Source organism: Rhineura floridana, chromosome 13 (assembly GCF_030035675.1).
Source record: "Rhineura floridana isolate rRhiFlo1 chromosome 13, rRhiFlo1.hap2, whole genome shotgun sequence".
In the NCBI taxonomy this organism is placed as follows: domain Eukaryota; kingdom Metazoa; phylum Chordata; class Lepidosauria; order Squamata; family Rhineuridae; genus Rhineura; species Rhineura floridana.
The window spans coordinates 1,974,609-1,992,322 of record NC_084492.1 but is presented as its reverse complement, the minus strand read 5'-3'; the positions used below and the strand labels follow the sequence as shown (position 1 = coordinate 1,992,322).

Here is a 17,714-nt window from a genome sequence, read left to right as displayed (position 1 = left end):
GAGGACCAAATGGGACAGAAGGGAGGGATTCCGGAGGGTCACAGGCAAGAGCCCTACCTGTGGAATACCTGTTTCCTGGAATTCTGGCTTGACTCTCCCAGTTCCTGTTCCAAGGGTGGAGACGGCAGAAATGATACCTGAAAAGCATCCCACTTAAGTGCCAGCGCCCCAGTCCTGCGGGTGGGGTGAAGCCTCTTAATCTTCCCGATTCCTCCTCAGCACCCCCTCCCCAATTTGGCTTCTTCAGTAGGCAAGTGTCCCAGAAGACCTCCCCTCCCCGAGGTCTGGGGGGGGCGGGATGTCTGCCAGTTAATCAGTTCAGTTGCCTGGATGTTTGCCCTGAGGTGGATCTGTGAGGGGAAAGGACGTTTTCTGAAGTTCCTTCTGAGATTGGACGCCAAAGAGTTCTTGCCTGTCGGCTGGCTCACTCCCCAGCCACGTGGCTAGGAGGCCCCTGGTGGCTGCCTCTTCCCTCTGCTTGCCCTCCTCTCTCCCAGAGCTGCTTCCCAGGACAGCAGAGCAGAAGGGGCTTGCCAGGAGCCCCCCCTTCTGCCTGTTGGGGCTCCCTGGGGGGAGGCGGCTGCTGCTGCTGCACATGCCCTTACATGCTTTGAGGGAGGGGGGAGGATGCGTTGGGAGTTTAGCTTTTCCTTTTTTTAAACTATATTAGTACAAAATGCAAAAAAGGGGTGTTTGTGTTTAATAACCTTTGAACTGCCTTGGGGTGGGGGTGGCATAGCAGTCAGTCAGCTGTGGCTCATGCGCTGACGGACCTGGCGTGTTGGTTTGTCTACCCAGGAGATCCGAGCAGTCAGACTCTGCCCGGAGCACAATCTCTACAGGGGCCTGGCTGTTTCTTTGCCAGGCCTGGAGAGGAGCCCTCCTCCATCACCAGCTGGTGGTCTTGCTGGGCCTTCTAAAACCCTCTTCGTGCACTTGGCGTTACGTAGCTTCTCCAGAGTGGCAGGACTGGAGTGAGTGAATGTACTACTCTGTCATAAGACGGGACATTCTAGAACATTGGTCATTTGTGCAAAATCTGTATTTAAGGATTCAGACATTTCGGTACTTAAATGTTGGTATCTGTTAGGGGAGTGGCCAAAGCAGCCTTGCAAGCTGAGCCTCAGCAGGGTCAGGACTGGGGGAGGGGATCGCCAAGGGGGTGGCAGGTAAATCGGACCAGGCTCAAATTGCAGAGCAGCAATGACGTTTCAGAGGCCCCAGAGCCAGAGAGAGGTCCAAGGAAACAGGGGTGTCAGCAGAGTTTCTCAGACTGGGGAGTTCACTCTGAGGCCTTTCCTCAAAGCCACCAGAAGCAGAAGAGGTTGTCAGAAAGACTGGCATGTGGTGGACATCCCGATGTCAACAGGGGAGGCATTCCGGAGGGCGGCAGAGAACGAGGTGCTTCCTCAGTGGCACAGAGCGCTTTAATGGCAAAAACAAGAAACCCACAACAGAAGACACGCAACGCCTTCTACCATGCCAGGCCCTTGGTCTGTCTTGCCCAGCAATGCCCACTCTGACCGGAAGTGGCACTCCAGGGTTTCGGGCAGGAATCGGTCTGCCTTCCTCCTACTTTGAGATGCCAGGATTGGAACATGGGGTCATATGGATCCAAAGCTTGTGCTTTACCACTCCCCTGTAGCTGGTCCGTTGGAGACTCATTTACCAAATAAGATGGTTAAGGGAATTGGTTTCGTTGCATCTCCGCAGGCACTGCCCCATGACATGGTGCTAAGCACCACCCTGATAATCTCTTGTCTTGAAAGGGCTCTTGGGGCCTGCTGTGCCGTTTTGCAAGGGAGGCTTCCAGACATTGGGCCTGGCAGGAACAGTCATATTGAATGAGGAACTGCTACAAGAAGCCAAGGAGAGATGCTTCCTGTTGTGGGCAGGGGCAGAGTGCTGTTGTCATAGTGCTGCCATGCTGGTCGCTGGGCAGCTTTCGTAGGTCCCTGTAGGGCAGGCCATTTCGGCTAATGGCAGCTGGTACAAGGATTGCCCCCCTAAGTCCACACATTTTGGGTGATTCAGAGCAGTAACTATATCAGCACAATGGCTTGGGTCTAAGTACAACGGCGCAGAAGGGAGCAGATTGGTGGCATTTCAGACAAAAATGTTTTGGAGATGGAGGACTTCTCTGTGGATGGTGGCCTCCCCGCCACCGTCAGCTGTGCTGGGTGGGCGTTGGGTGGTTGTAGGGATATGGAAAGCCAGCAGGGAAGGGTGAGGGTTGTGGGTAGTAGAACGGCAGACAAGTTGGCAGGGCTGGTCGTGGCCCTAAGAATTCTCTCTGCTTCTTTCCTGGTGCTTCGGAGATGGGACAGCCCCACCTGCCACCTCCTGATGGCCACAGGGCATCACTTCTCACTCCCACGTCTTTCAGCCAGGGAGTTGGGTGGTGAGAGCTCCGTGGGTGGCTGTTTGTGGCCCCTCCTTTGGGTAGGGAGCAGGCAATTGGTTTATTTTTAAAAAACTTCCCCAAAGGGTACAGCTGCAGGTGTGGCAACCTGACTGTTTGGCACAGGGCAGCAGGTGGAGAAAGCTGAGCTGGGCGAGGGATGAAATGTGAGCTCTTGGCTGCTGGAGCTTCTCCCCGGCAGAGAAGCAGAAGCTTCTGTGGCCAGGACAACTGTGCCTTTGAAGTGCTAGGCGGGCCACTGACAGGGCACAGGGAATAGGACGTTGGATCAGCACAGGCACTCCAAGGGCTTCAAGGAGGGTGGTATCCACTGCGCACACGAGAGAGACAGATGATGATGCCCTACAACCACACGGAGCATATCTGCTGAGCAATAAACATGCTGAATTCAATCCCTCTCCTGGGTCTCAGAAGATTTGTGCAATGCAAACTGAAAAACTTCCAAGGCAAGTCATTCTAGTTTTCCTCAGAAAATTTCCCAATTTAATATTTTTCTGGGAAAACCCCATGGCCGCACTGAATTTGCACTTTCTTCTCTGGCTGCAATGTGCCTCGGGGTCAGCCCTGCCCTGAGACACACCTGACCCCTGTGCTGCCTCCCTGCCTTCATCTCCGTCAGCTGGGTAATTGCCATAAGATTCAAGACTTCGGTGAGCAGATGCATTCCAAAATTGTCAAAAGGACAGAGCTGCTAATTGGCAAAGTTTTCATGATACATTTTTGCTTGAACTGATGGATTTGTGAATTGCTTTGGGCCGCTTTCAGACGGGTGGCTTCTAGTGCAAATAGGCATCACACCTTTGCTGTAAGTGAGACGAAGAATTGCGCTGGATTCTGTCTTGATGATGTTCCATTTGTGTCTTCCATCCACACCAGCGGTCGTGATGTAGCTGCTGTGGGCAGGGAAGAGGAAGAGTTAATTTACCCAAGAAGCTGTTTGAATCTCAACACGCATTCACTGTCACTTTTGTGATGGACACCATTTTTTCCACCTTGTTTGACTTTGATTTTGCACTAATGCTTTTCTGGCTATAACTTTTTAAAATGTTAGTGAAATCCCAGTTACATGAAAGACTGCTCAGGCACTGTAATGCCCATTTTTTAGAACATGTTGGGAAAAAACCCTTTTACTCTGGGGCAGCCTAGGGGCACATGGATTGTGGGAATCCCCTCGACAGCCCCTGTGGCCAGCACAGGCTCTGGGTTTGAGGGAGCTTTTGGGTCTCGTGCCCCCCCGATGGGCCCCATCCCCTCTCAGTAAGCCCCAGGAGGCTTACTTGGTGGCAGCATCAGAAGTATGAGAGCAACGCCAGGCGGCCGAGTCAGAGTCCCACAAAGTCCTGGAGCAATTCTGCATAGGAGAGGGATGAAAGTAGTGTCTGGGCCCAGCCCCCCACTGCTGCTCAGAGACGTGGGTCCATGGCAGGGGTCAGTAGAGGGCCCTGTGGGGTCACTGGAGCCCCAGCCCTTGCCAATGCTGACCCTGTCCACTCACGCCAAAGCAGCCTAGAGTCTGGCTGGACGAGCAAACTTGACAAGTTGTCAGAGAAGCTGTTTAAATAGTTGCAATCTTGAATTCGTCCTATTTCCTTAACAGCTTAAACGCCATTTTTCAAATAAACTATTTTGAAAGAATAACTGGAGGGACTCGCAGTGAACCCAGGAGGAGTCTGTCTGGTTATAAGCCCCTCTCCAGTTTGCCCAGCCTGCCAGTCCTGGGGCCCTCCAGGAGTTTTGGACTACAACCCCCATGGTGGCTGGGGCTGATGGGAGTTGTAGTGCAAAACATCTGGAAGGCCCCAGTTTGGGGAAGGCTGGATTAACCCATGTTTCTGGAGGCAGGGGGATTTTCCCAGCCTTCCCTGTGGGCAAACATCACAGAGATGTCTCTGAGGCAGTAATCTCTAGCTCTAGATTGTTAGGTATGTCATAAAATTATTTTGCAAGCGAAACTGATGTGATGAACCCTATTTTAAAGTGTTGTGGGGGATGGAGTTTTCCAGAGCGTGGTTTTGATTTTTGACAGAGCATGCCTTCCTGAGCATTTTGGACTAAGGAATGTTGTGTTCCAATTGGTTTCTTTGAAGCTCAGCTGAATTTGGAAGTTGATGGTTTAGAGTTCTTAGTGTTAGTCACCTTGTGGCTTTGTGTGGTGCGTACTTTTACACTCATCAGATCCAGAAATGCCTCGTACATGGCCAGTCTGGCCAGGCGGTATTTTTTTAATCATGTATCTTGGGAAAGCCTTGATTGTCTTTGTCCTTGTAGATTACTGGATTGTTTGACCCCTTTGATGGTTTTTAGTAGGAGAGTGGCAAGATTCTGCTAAAGGCACTGGGCAGCACCACATTGAGAGTTCGTGTGCGTGTATATGTGTGTGTGTGTGTGTGTGTGTGTGTGTGTGTGTGTGTGTGTGTGTGTGTGTGTGTGTGTGTGTGTGAGAGAGAGAGAGAGAGAGAGAGAGAGAGAGAGAGAGAGAGAGAAGCATGTTGTAAGAGTGTAAAAACATAAAAAGAGCCTGCTGGATGAGGCCGAAGGGTGCGCAGCATCCTGTTCACCCAGTGGCCTACCAGATGCCCATGCGAAGCCCGCAAGCAGGACCTGAGCGCAAGAGCAATTTGCATTCCTGCAGTTTCCAGCAACTGGTTTTCAGAAGCATATTGCCTCCAGCTGTGGAGGCAGAGCATAGCCATCATTGGTAGCCTTTTCCTCCATGAATTTGTCTAATCTTCTTTTAAAGCCATCCAAGTTGGTGGCCATCAGTGCCTCTTGTGGAAGTAAATTCCACAGTCTAACTATGCGCTGCATGAAGAAGGACTTTCTTTTGGCTGTCCTGAATCTTCCAACATTCAGCCTCATTGGATGTACATGAGTTCTAATGCTACGAAAGGAGAAAAAGTTTTCTCTATCCACTTTTTCCATGCCGTGCATAATTTTAACCATGTGACCTCTGACTTGCCTTTTTCCTAAACTAAAAAGCGCCAAATGCTGCAACCTTTCCTCTTAGGGGAGTCCCTCCACCCCCTTGATTACCTTGGCTATCCTTCTTCTGAACTTTTTCCAATTCTATGATACCCTTTTTGAGGTGAGGAAACCCAAACTGTACACAATATTCCAAATACAACCACACCAGAGATTTATATAACAGAATTAAATTTTATTTTCAATACCTTTCCTAATGATCCCTAGTATGGAATTAGCCTTTTTCACAGCTGCCACACATTGGGTCAACATCTTCATCGAGCTATCCACTATAACCCCAAGGTCTCGTCACTGCAAGTTCAGATCCCATGAGAATGTATGGGAAATTTAGATTTTTTGCCCCAACATGCATCACTTTACACTTGCTTACTTTGAATTGCATTTGCCATTTTACTGCTCATTCACTCAGTTTGGAGAGGTCCTTTTGGAGCTCTTCTCAATCCGTTTTTGTTTTAATGACCCTGAGCGATTGAGTATCTTCAGCAAACGTGGCCACCTTGTTGCTCATCATTTATGAACAAGTTAAAAAGCACAGGTCCCAATACTGATCCTTGGGAGATTCTACTTTCTACATCCCCCCATGGGGAGAACTGTCCATTTATTCATACTGTCCACTTTGTTTCCTAGCCAGTTCCTGATCCACAAGAGGGCTTCTCCTCTTATTCCATGACTGCTAAGCTTACTCATGAATCCTTGTCCAAAGCTCTTTGAAATTGTAAGTGCTCTATGATATTAGTGGCAAGAAGACTTCCTTTAGAAAATGGAAGTCTTGTCTGAATGAACAAAAAGGAACTTATCTGACTGTTGTTTATTTAACTCTGCTTGTTAACCACGCTGGCATCCCCTTGGCCCTAGTGGTACATTTCTGATCTGTGGTATACATTCCAGTTGAGCTTCTAATACTGTATTTTTAAACAACCGCAAAGTATTTTTGAGACATTTTACTCTCCTGACTTTGCCTTTCAAGGTCTTTTTTTTACCAGTCCTCTCATTTTGGGGAGGTTTCTTCTTTAGAAGTCAAATGTGGCCTTGTTGGATTTTCTACATTACGTATATATATTTAAATTTAATAGCAACATGGCAATTGTTCCCAATCAGTTCAACAACACTCACATCTCATACCAGGTCCCGAGTGCCACTGAAGATTAAGTCCAGGGTCACCGTCCCTCTGGTCAGTTCCACGTCCCTCTGGTCAGTTCCACGACCTGCTGTTCCAGGGCACCGTCATTCAGAGTATCTATAAATTTCACTTCTTTGTTGTAACTGGAACTCACAGGCAGGCAGTCTATGCCCAGTAGTTGAAATCACCTATTACTACATTTCCTCTTCTGGAGGCTTGCTTGTCTCAAGGAGCATTTTGATCAGGGGGACGATAGCATGTCCCCAGTATTAAAGGACTCCTCGAGCCAGGTATCTCTGCCCACAATGATTCTGTGGAGGAGTATGTCCCTTTTGGGATTTCTAGCTTGTTGGAATCGATGCCACTTTCACATACTGAGCGACAGAACCTCCCAACACAACCACCAGTGTGTGCCCTTCCTAAAGAGTTTCTGTCGAGAGATAACCATGCCCGCTGGTTAGGCTTCTGTTACACCCAGTGTATCGGTGTTGTCTTCTAAGACCAAGCACTTCCATTCACCCATCTCGGCTTGGAGGCTTCTAGTATTGGCGTATAAACACTTCTACATAGTTTCTCACTCCAAGGATCTTTGGCACTTATGTTCTCGCCTGCAGTGCTGTGTCCTCTCCAAATTGCTCTCCTGTGCCCCTGCACTCACAGTGCCTAGTTCTAGGCCGCCTCCATTTAAATGATGACCTTTTCCCCCATCTCCATCCCAGGGAGGAGATTTGTTCTGAACATGGACCCTCTTCAGCTCCTCTTGGCTTCCCCCACCGCCTTTTTCTGAAGCTGTAGGGTTGGATCAAGGACCCCGACCGCAGGCTGCGGAAATAGATGAGAGATGTCAGTTGGCCCCTGCGGGGGCCTCAGCACCAAAACAAGAGAAACAAAGTGAAGTCAAAGAGGACAGATGCCAAGTCTCAGACACTGCAAATTGTCACGCTGGAGAATTTCTCGCAGGTTGCCAAAATTCTCAGAGGCTTTTCCCACACATGGCTGCCACCCAGCAAGTGTGAGCCATTTTGTCTTCAAAATAAAGGCTAAGTTCATCGCCACGGTCAGGAGAGGCGTACACTAGTAAAAATTCCCCGATTGCGTGTAGCTCACAGAAAATGCAGCTTTTCGAACCGTATTCCCAGAACCAAGGGTTCCTTAACGAGGAGATCAGGAGCGGTGAAGAAATATGTCAGAAAGACAAGAGTGTCTGCTGTTACTGATTTCCCCATGGAATGTACAGTTTTGGCCGGGGGGGGAGCAGTGCCGGGCATGTTCTAGATGTACCCTTGGTATGGGGCGACGGCTGCACTCAGCAGGGCTGGCTAGTGAGCTGAGTGTGCCATCGTACTGCACCTCAGAAGCTTTTGCAACATGCAGAGATTCTGCACCAGAGGCATTGGAATTCTGCTCCATGTGGGGGAAAGTTCCTTAAGAGCAGAAAGTGTTGGAAATCCACTGTCGACAGGTAATAGTGAGGCAGGTTTACTGTTACACAGTCTCATACGGGGAATATTTCTTTCTGTTGTACCTTCCCCACCCACCCCCGTGACAGTGTGCTGATAGGAAGACTCTCCACATAAAGAGAAAATGGCTCTTCTCTACTTGGTACAACTTGGCAGCTGCTAGATTGATTGTAGATTGTGAGGCGGCCACTCTGCCCCACTGGTCTGGTGCGAGCTGAGTTTGCACAGGGCATCTCTGAGGGGTTTGTACTTGCAGATGGCCAGTTTTGAATGGGACCTGTGCTCATTCTGGCTGATGAACGCCACCCAGTTGAAGCCAGAGTTACCAGAGGGGCAACAGCTTAGCCCTTGCCCAAGAAACCCCCTTCTCCTTTTCGTGGGTAAGGTGGCAGGTGGTAACTGAGCATCTCTGTCCCTGGGCAATGCTAGTCTGGCATTCAGCTTGGAGATGGCCCTGGGGATCTTCCTTTGAGCCTTCATGGGCCTCGAGGACCACCTGATCCCTCCCTTATATCCCTGCTCGATCACTTACTTATTTTTTACATTTATATCCCCCCTTTCCTCCAAGGAGCTCAAGGTAGCTTGGATGGTTCTCGCACCCTCTCCATTTTATCCTCACAACAACCCTGTGAGGTAGGTTAGACTGAGAGAATGTGACTGGCCCAAGGTCACCCAGCAAGTTTCATGGCTGAGTGGCGATTTGAAACCTGGTCTCCCAGGTCCTAGTCCAACACTCTAACCACTACAGCACCACTGACTTTCAGGAGTTGAGGTCTTTGGGGGAGTCACCGGTAGTGGTACCCCTCATGGCTCATGTCCACTGGGAATTACACACATTCAGGATTGTGGGTCCAATTTTGTGCAACTCCTTTCCAGTTGAGGTCAGGAAAAAAAAAACCCACGTCAGCTGAATTTCCGACACCTACTGAAGAGTTTTTTTAATTCCAGCCGGTGTTTTAACAGAGTTCTGATTTATAGTTTTAACTAATTTTTATTTTCATTGTACACCACTTAGAGACTATATTGTGATTAAGCAGTATGTATTGTCAAAATAAATAATAAAATAAATAAATAATAAATTGGCCAGCAGTGTTTGCTACTGTTGATGATGAGGTTTTGTGGCTTACCGCCGAAAAATCTTCCAAGTTGCAGGACTGCTGTCCGGCAATTCCATGGACATTTGGGATGGAAATGCAAGAGGGTCCCTAACATTTGATGCCTCTGAACATGGACAGTCTAATTCGCGATGAGGTCTAAGTAGAACCTCCATGCTCAGAGAAAGTATACCTCTGACCTGTGGGGAGAAACATCAGGGAAAGGTGTTGCCTTCCCAGTCCACTTGTGGAGTTGTCGAAGTGTCTGGACACTGTTGGAAGTGGCTCCTGTTCTTTTTTTCATGCAGGCCTGGTCCCTATGTTTGTTATGGCTTGGCTTCTATCGGCAACTGGATGTGGGGTTGCTGACTGCAGCTGAATTGGACCCTGAGCCATGGCAGTGGCGGCAGACAGGCCCATCTGGCAGCCAGTGGTCAGAAAAGCTCAGCGCCAGGGGAGGAGTTCAGGCAGGCTCTGTAGCCAGGCAGTGGAGCTCTTGCTGGGCTGGAGGTGGACGGAGCAAGCTGCCCTTTCCGACTTGCAGGCAGAACTGCCTCCACAAAGCAAATGGTTGGACAGCTGTAGCAGACGGGTAGGCCATCTTCTCCAATCTGGTGCACTCCAGTTGTTTTAGACTACAGTACACTGATTTACTTTTAAAAATGTTTATTGTATTGGATTGTTGACTGTATTTTAGTATTATTTTGTTATTCATTGTATTTTTATGCTATTTTATGTTCACCGCCCAGAGAGCTATTGCTAGTCGGGCGGTATATAAATTTAATAAATAAATAAATAAATAAATAAATAATAAATAAATAATAAATAAATAAATAATAAATTTAATAAATAATAAATAAATAAATAAATAATTTAATAAATAAATAATAATAAATAAATAAATAAATAAACAATTTAATAAATAAATAATAAATAAATAAATAAATAAATAAATAAATACAGTACCCATCAGCCCCTGCCAGCATGGCTGTGATTCCCTCTAGCCCAGCGACACGGGGCTGGGGTTGGTGGGAATTGTAGTCCAAGCATCTGAAGGGTGCCAGATTGGTGAAGACCCCTTACTTTTTTGGGAGCCAGGTCCCAGGGGGCCCCTATGTCTCCAGCATCCTATGAGCCAGTCACTATGAAAAGGGATGAAAGGCCACTGAGAAGAATCCCAGTGAGCGTCCATTGCTAGCAAGCCGTTATTATTTCCTACTTAAAAAAGCCAAGCCAAACTGTGGGGAGCGAGAAGTCTGTAACAGTGAATCCTGAGGATACCATCCCATCTCCATCACCAAGCAGTTTGGTAGCAGCGGGAGATAAACGTGGAGAGGCTGAATTCAGTAGTTCGAGCAATCTCTCTGAGAGTGAGAATGGACAGGCAGATGGCGACAGTGACAGGGAAGCAGGAAGCCGCTTTCCAGCCTGGCCAGATTGGTCTGTGATCTTGGAAGGGGGACATGTCTGTGGCTATCATGAGGGGACCCTGCACTTCTCCATTTGCCACTGCACTACTGATGGGGGAGAGTTACCACTATCTGGCTCAAGATGTGTTGCCTTCATTATTGGGGTGTTTGGACACTGAGGAAAGATGGGGGCAAGAGAGGAAGCCGAACCAGAGGTGCTATTGCGCATTCCCCCCATGCATCCTGGAACCCACACAGAAGATGATGGCTTTAAGGCCTCCTTCTGCTTGGGAGGGGCTACTAATCCTTATTTAAGCGTTTTTTGTGGATCGCAGATGAAAAGACCTTATTGGCCCCTTCACATTTTGTCAGATGAGAGGCCTATTTTATTTTCAATCTGAAAGCAAATTCTTCATTTAATTTTTTCTCAGCCCTTCATCCTTAGGTCCCAATGTGGGCTACAACAATTTGAAATTCAATATTAATAACAGTTTTAAAAAATTACAATCACAGGAATAGGGTGGGTCTTGAAAGGCCAAGGTAAAGAGGTGTGTCTTTAGCATTCACCGAAAACTGTATGGCAAAGGTGCTTGGCATAACTCTATAGGGAGGGAGTTCCACAATTTAGGGGCTGCCACAGAGAAGGCCCTCTCCCAGGCCATCACCATCCGAATTTTTGAAGGTGGCGGAGCTACCAAGGCCTCTCTGCTGATCTTAACACCCAAGGGGTATGTGGGAAAGGAGGTGGTCTGTTAGATATTTGAACCCTAAGTAGTTGGGGCTTTAAACACTAGCGTGACCCGCTTGAATTGGACCCGGAAACAAACTGTCAACCAATGCAACTGTTTTAAAACAGGGATTACATGAGATCTAAATGGAACCCCAGCCAGTCATCTGGCTGCTGCATTTTGGACCACTTGAAGTTTCCAAGTCATCTTCAAAGGCAACCCCCTTACAGCATGTTGCAGTAATCCAATCCGGAAGTTACCAGAGCATGGAGTACTGTAGCCAAGACATCTCTGTGCGAAAAGGGCCGAAGCTGGTGAATCAGCCGGAGCTGGAAGAAGGCACTCCTAGCCACTGAGGCCACCGGAGCCTCCAGTGACAATGTTGGATCCAGGAGTACACCCAGGCTGCCTTCTGCTCCTTCCAGGGGAGTGCAACCCCATCTAGAAGAGGCCATGTTTCCACCTCCTGAACTTGAGAACTTAGAATGCATAATGTGGAACAAAGCAGGCAGCACTGACTTTGATCCCATTGATTTTGATCTTTGTGGGTCCATGGAAAGTGAGAATGGTGGTGCTGTTGTAGGGGTAGGGGGTGTGTGGTTGCGCGCGTGCACACACACACGTGCTTCCCTGATCTGGGGGGCCAGCAGAGTACCTGCTTTGCATGCAAAAAAAAACCCTGTTTCAATCCCTGACACCTCTTGGAATGCCTCTGCTAGCCAAGTTAGACAAGACTGAGCTAGGCAGTGCAGTGGGTTGACCTGGTATAAGGCAGCTTCCTAACTTGGTTGTTGAGGGAAATGTGAAATCTGGGTGTGCCCTCAGCGGCAGAATAATCCAGGATGTTGTTTTTTTAAGCAAAGGGACCCTCCTAGCTCAATAGTAGAGCACATGATTTGCATGCAGAAGGCTCTGTTTACATTCTCTTGCAAGTATGGCCAGGACAGATTCTTGCCGGTATGTTGAAGAGGATATGACCCAAGTGACGTCACGGGGCGGGCCCAAGTGATGTCATTAAGGATTGATACATTAAGCATCAACCACAGTTGCTTGGAGCATAGAAGTCAAACAAAAACATTTCTCTGATTGCAAATTAAGATAGAAATCTTAGCTAAAAGATAGAGCCTGGGTAGCGAACATTTAATCTAGCCAACTCGCTTCTGGCAAGAAGGGTTTAAGTGCCATCAGGCCAGCCCAGTCACCAGAAGGCCATTGTAGGAAGAAAGGAGCCTAGTGTTGTGGAGACGTTAGATAGGAGCACTCAGGAGTAAAGATGGATGCCCCTGAAGGATGCAATTCTAAACACACATACTAAGCCCCATAGAACTCAATAGGACTTACTTCTGAGTAGATATGGTTTGGATTGTACTGTTGTAAAGCTTGACTAGGGGTCCTCTGGAAAGATATCCATATCCAGGTAGGGTTGGCAACCCACTGCCTGCAATGCCATGCCCCTACCTTTCAACATGGCTGCTCCAAACTTCTTTACAGATTTGATCCTTCACTTCAGAAAGAGTTCTGAGAAATGAATAAGAGTAAGAAGATTCTCTACCCTTTTGTCTACCTTGTGGGCTGCTATAAACTCACTTTGACAGCCATCCCCAATTCCAGTGAGTAATACTTGTCAGAGAGAAAACACACATGGTTTGGTCTACCTTCATAGGCAGCAGCTTGGGAACAACAGCAATTGCAGCCACACTTCCCAGTATGTGAATTCTCTTTTACCACTAATAGGCAAGAAACAAACTGTCATGCAACCAAAAAGGTGCATCATCAGTGTGTTTAAGGGGGCTGAGCTGAGAGCATGGAACCACTTGTTGCTTCTATGGATGCAAGGGAGTGAGGTTAAAGGTAAATGAAATGCAAAAAGAAAAAGACAGTGATGATTTTCTACATGCAATACCATGCCAACCACAACAAGATTCCTATGAGTAAGGCAGAAAACTCAGCATCCCGCAACTAGTCAGGATTCCTAACAAAAAAAACAAAACTAAAAAAATCCTGGCAGCCAGTTAGCGAAGATCGCAGAAATCCCCATGCAGCACAACCTGACCTGGGGGCTGCAGTTAGTGCAGAATGCTGTGGCATGATTGCTGACGTGAGTGAGACCCTATCAGCACATAATGCCCTCTGCTTTGAAATCTGCACTGGTTGCCAATTTGTTACCAGTCCAAATTCAAGGTGTGCTTTCCATGCTACGGGTGCCACATAGTACTTGTTCTGCTCTTGTAAGAAATCACTCCTTTAGTGTGGCAGCACCTACACTTTGGAACTCCCTGCCTATTGACATTAGGCAGACACCTTCATTGTACTCTTTTCAGCACCTGCTAAAAACATTCTTGTTTAGGCAAGCCTACCCAGACAGGTGGAAGCTATTATGTTTTTTATGTTTCTAACTCATTGTTGGTTTTATTATTTTGATTTTTTTAAAATACCTGTCTCAAACTTTTTTGCCAATAATTTTATTGTTTTAATTCCTTCTGTAAACCGCTTAGAGATTTTTTACAATAAAGTGGTATATAAATGTTGTAAATAAAGTACATAAATAAATTTTGGAGTCACTGTGGCCCTTTGGTCTCTTTCCACTTTTAGGAACAAAGGAATCTACCTTATACCGACTCATGACATTTGGTACCATCTAGCTAATCTAGCTCAGTACTGATGTCATGGGCTAGCATTGGCTCTCCAGGATTCCAGGCGATAGTCTTTTCCAGAAATTGAATTTTGGACCTTTGCATGCAAAGCATATGCCCTGTCATTAGGCTACAGCCCTTTCCCTGTTTAAAAAAGTATATTTTAAAATTATTCTTTTCAATTCACTTATGAATGCACAGCATATCTAGGGCAGATCCACATCTTTCATTTAAAGTACATTAAACACATTTGAAGCACGTGAATCCCACCGCAGAATCATGGAAACTAGTTTGTTAAGGGTGGTGGGAGCAATAACTGTGAGGGAGAAACTACACTTCCTAGGATTCTTTAGGGAAGTCATGTACTTTAAATGCGAGTTGTGTGTTCTTTAAATGTATTGTGTGGATCAACAATCAACTTTGCCTGCATGTAAATCATTTTAATTAATTTTTTAAAATGGAAATGAGCTATAAATTTTAGTGGGTGATCATGGACTACTCACCATCTCTCAGCTTAATCTGCCCCTCAGGATGAAAACAATAGAGGGGAACCATGACCACCTCAAGGAAGAAGGGCACACTTAAAATGTAGAAGAAATAATGATGTACAACCATAGCATGAAGTCAAATATTTATTGGGACCTGGTATGAAGAAATATTTATATAAGCATGACTGTCAAAGATGTTCATTATTTACACAACCTGTAAAGATATTTGTAGTCTAAGCCTATGATTGTTTACTCAGAAGGAAATCCCAATGTATTCAATGGGGCTTACTCAAACAGGGAAGTGCACACAAAACTGCAGCCTCAAGTGATAAGGAACCAACCCAAAATTCAGAATATGCCACTTTAAGCTGTTTTGCAACTGTTTATACTTTTAATGGTTATTGGATTTTAAAGGGATTTATTTCTTGTTGTGAGCTGCGTTGGTTTCCAATCAGCAGTCCTACCTCACAGGGCTGTAGGTAAGACTCCATACACACACACACTGGAGATGTAAAAATACATAGACCCTATATAATAGTTTTGTCAAAATGAGTTGGTCATTGCAGAATATTTTTTTTAAATAAAATCAGTATTAATTGCCTACGTAATAAAAGCAGTGATATCTATATAAGCCCCTGCCTAATTGCTTTAAAAATAAGATTGGAGGGGGAGAGAAAGATTTACAACACAAACACAATCCTTTGCTATGTTCACTCAAAAGTTCCATTAATTTACAGCACAATCCTAACCATGTCTACTCAAAAGCAAGTCCTGTTGAATTCAATGGGGTTTACTCTGGGTATGTGGGATTAGCATTGCAACTTTACTCTCAGAAAAGCAAGTATTGGATTAAAGCTTCATATTGGGAAGGTTTTCAAAACACTGCCCTGTACAACAGCTCAGGAAAATTTGAACTTGTTTGATTCCTGAACACAAGAGAAAAAAATACTTGGTATTGGTGAAAGCTGTAACTCAGTTTATGAGATTTTCAGATAAACAGGAAGAAACAATATTTTTCTACCTTTGCAATGCAGTCTAGGTACTGCCTGGAGGCTCAGAAATCCCTTGTCAATCACAACCCTGACTTCACTTATTGGCTACAAACCTGAAAGGGTGGGGTTAGAGCAGCCAACTAAGAGATCATTACCCTGAAGTTGGGGAGGGGGTGGCTGATGTTTTGGTGTATATCTCATGAACCAGACCACCTAGAAACTTAATTATTTTTTTTAAATGAAAGCTGAGAGTCCGGAGATTAAGCTGACTCACCCAGAAAGGACCCCAAAAATCCAGAATCTCTGGCTAAAACGCGGACACCTGGTAACCCTAGATCTGGTGCTGTTAAATCTTTTTATGAAGGGAAACCAGTATATACTGGTCAGATACTTGCTGGTGGCAGCGAGGCCCTTGGTTTCTAGATTTTGGAAATACAAGGTATTTCCATATCAAAATGGTATAATGAAGTGTAAGAGATAGCTCTCGCAAACTTATTTAAAGATTACATTTGGTCAAAGGTCAGAAGAAAAAAGCTACCTTCCCAGCAGACTTTTGGCCCTTTTATAACATGCAGAAATGAAACGCAATGATAAGCCTGTGCCTAAGGCCTTGAAATACGTGTGGATAATGTGAAATGCTTTTCAATTTACCTTGATGTTAAATACCCTCAGATAAGTCTGAATGTATATCTTTGAATTGTGTCAAGCACCTGTCAATGTTTTAGTCTCCATTTGGTATTATTTTTGTTAATATCTTTTCAGTTATTGTAATTTGTACTTACAAATCTGAAAAGGAATAACAATAACTTCCAAACAAAAAAGATTCTTGTGTAAGACTGGAGAGATTCTGCCAGTCAGAGTAGGCCATGCTGGACTAGATGAACAAATGGCCCTCCTCAGTATCTGGCAGCAGCATTGCTTGCAGGGCCCCACAGGGGGTGGTGACTTCTCCATTGGGACCACCAGAGGGTTTGCTGCCCCAGCCAAACACTGTTTTCCGCCTGGAACACTTACTCTCAAGAAGCACTTCTTTTCCCACTTAGGCATTGCAAAGCTGTTTCCTCTCCTCCCACCCCCAGCCTAGTTTGGCATGCAGTCCAGTTCCCCCAGTAGTTTTCAAAATTTCAAAATGACTTGCAAGAAAGTTGGTTTTCAGTGCTAAGGGTTCAGGAGACGAAAACAATTCATAAAAAAGGTACAGTTGAACGCAATGCTGATATTTGATAAAAAAATTGATACGTGCCATGGGGGGGTGCATTATAGATATGAGATAAAAGATTGCCAGGGGACATGCATTGGTCTCCTCCCCTTCTCACAAAAAGCACTTTGGTGCCATTGTTGGTTCACTGCCTGTGACATTTGAGCTTCTTCAAAGAAACCATTGGACTGTGCCAGGCAGGACTCCTGGGCTCCTTGAGCAGTTGCCTGGCTTACTGCTTGCGATCCTGGCCTGGGCAAGAGCTCCACAGTGGGAGGCCCACTATCATGTTCAGAAGGGCAGGACTTCCCTCTAAAGCCCAGAGGAGTTTTGTGTGAGAGAGAGTTTGTTTGTGGGGAGCTCCCCAAGAGAGAAGTGGTCAACCCCTGAGTCTCTCCTGGAGTTCCTAGAGACGGAGAATGCTGCACCTGCCTGCCTTGCAGGGATTGTACCCATGCCAGGAAAAGAACAGCAGCCCGAATCCAGAGAGGCCTTTCCTTGCTATTTAGTATAAATAGGTGGCTTATGCCAGCCCCCTCCCAGATCAGCACTCCTTGTAGTTTAGAGAGGAGAGGCAACAGGATGGCTTCCATGGGGGCCAAGGAAGGACTTCCAAGTGGCATTATTCTCTGTTCAGTTTTGTTCTATGTATGTACATTATTTTGAATGTAACCAAAGCAACATTCTACAGTAAAACCAATACAATTAGAATATTAAAATAGAAAAAAAAATCAGGGTAGAGAGACAGCAATAAAAGCAAACAGCAGCCCTGAAGGAAGAAAGAAAGAAAGAAAAAGAAAGAACAAGCGCTAAATACTTGTCAAAATAAAAAGGGTTTCAAAATCTACCTGAAAGGTCTGTTTCTATTACCGTTTCTTGTTTCAAGATAAAGTTCAGTCGCAGTGCCATCGGCATCAGCAATAAAAATAATGCCCTTCATAGTAAAAAACAAATGTTATTCTTCCCTCAACCAGTTTTTCAGTCATTTTATATAGGAGTGGTTATATTATTTTATTCCTTCTTTCTGGATAGAATCCCATTGTGATGTTCCATTGTTATACAGTATGTGGTAATCTATGCTGATATACCAGCAATGTTTGATATAGGTTTGTATTTGGTTAAATATGGCAAAGAGAAAGTGAGGGGAGGGGAAGTGAGGTGCAATGTTTAGGAGTGCTGTGTGCTGAT

General features: G+C 45.9%; 1 protein-coding gene and 1 long non-coding RNA gene across 6 annotated transcripts in view; one reads left to right on the top strand and one right to left on the bottom strand.

Annotated features, from left to right (window-relative positions):
* MTSS2 (MTSS I-BAR domain containing 2) overlaps window positions 1-17,714 on the top strand; it is a 79,591-nt gene that overhangs the window by 11,912 nt on the left and 49,965 nt on the right. The window lies entirely within an intron of this gene.
* LOC133369022 (uncharacterized) lies at window positions 1,410-17,603 on the bottom strand. Its single transcript, XR_009758807.1, has 2 exons — window positions 17,375-17,603; window positions 1,410-3,315 (listed from the first exon to the last, which is right to left on the bottom strand). It is a non-coding gene; the product is annotated as an uncharacterized LOC133369022 (long non-coding RNA).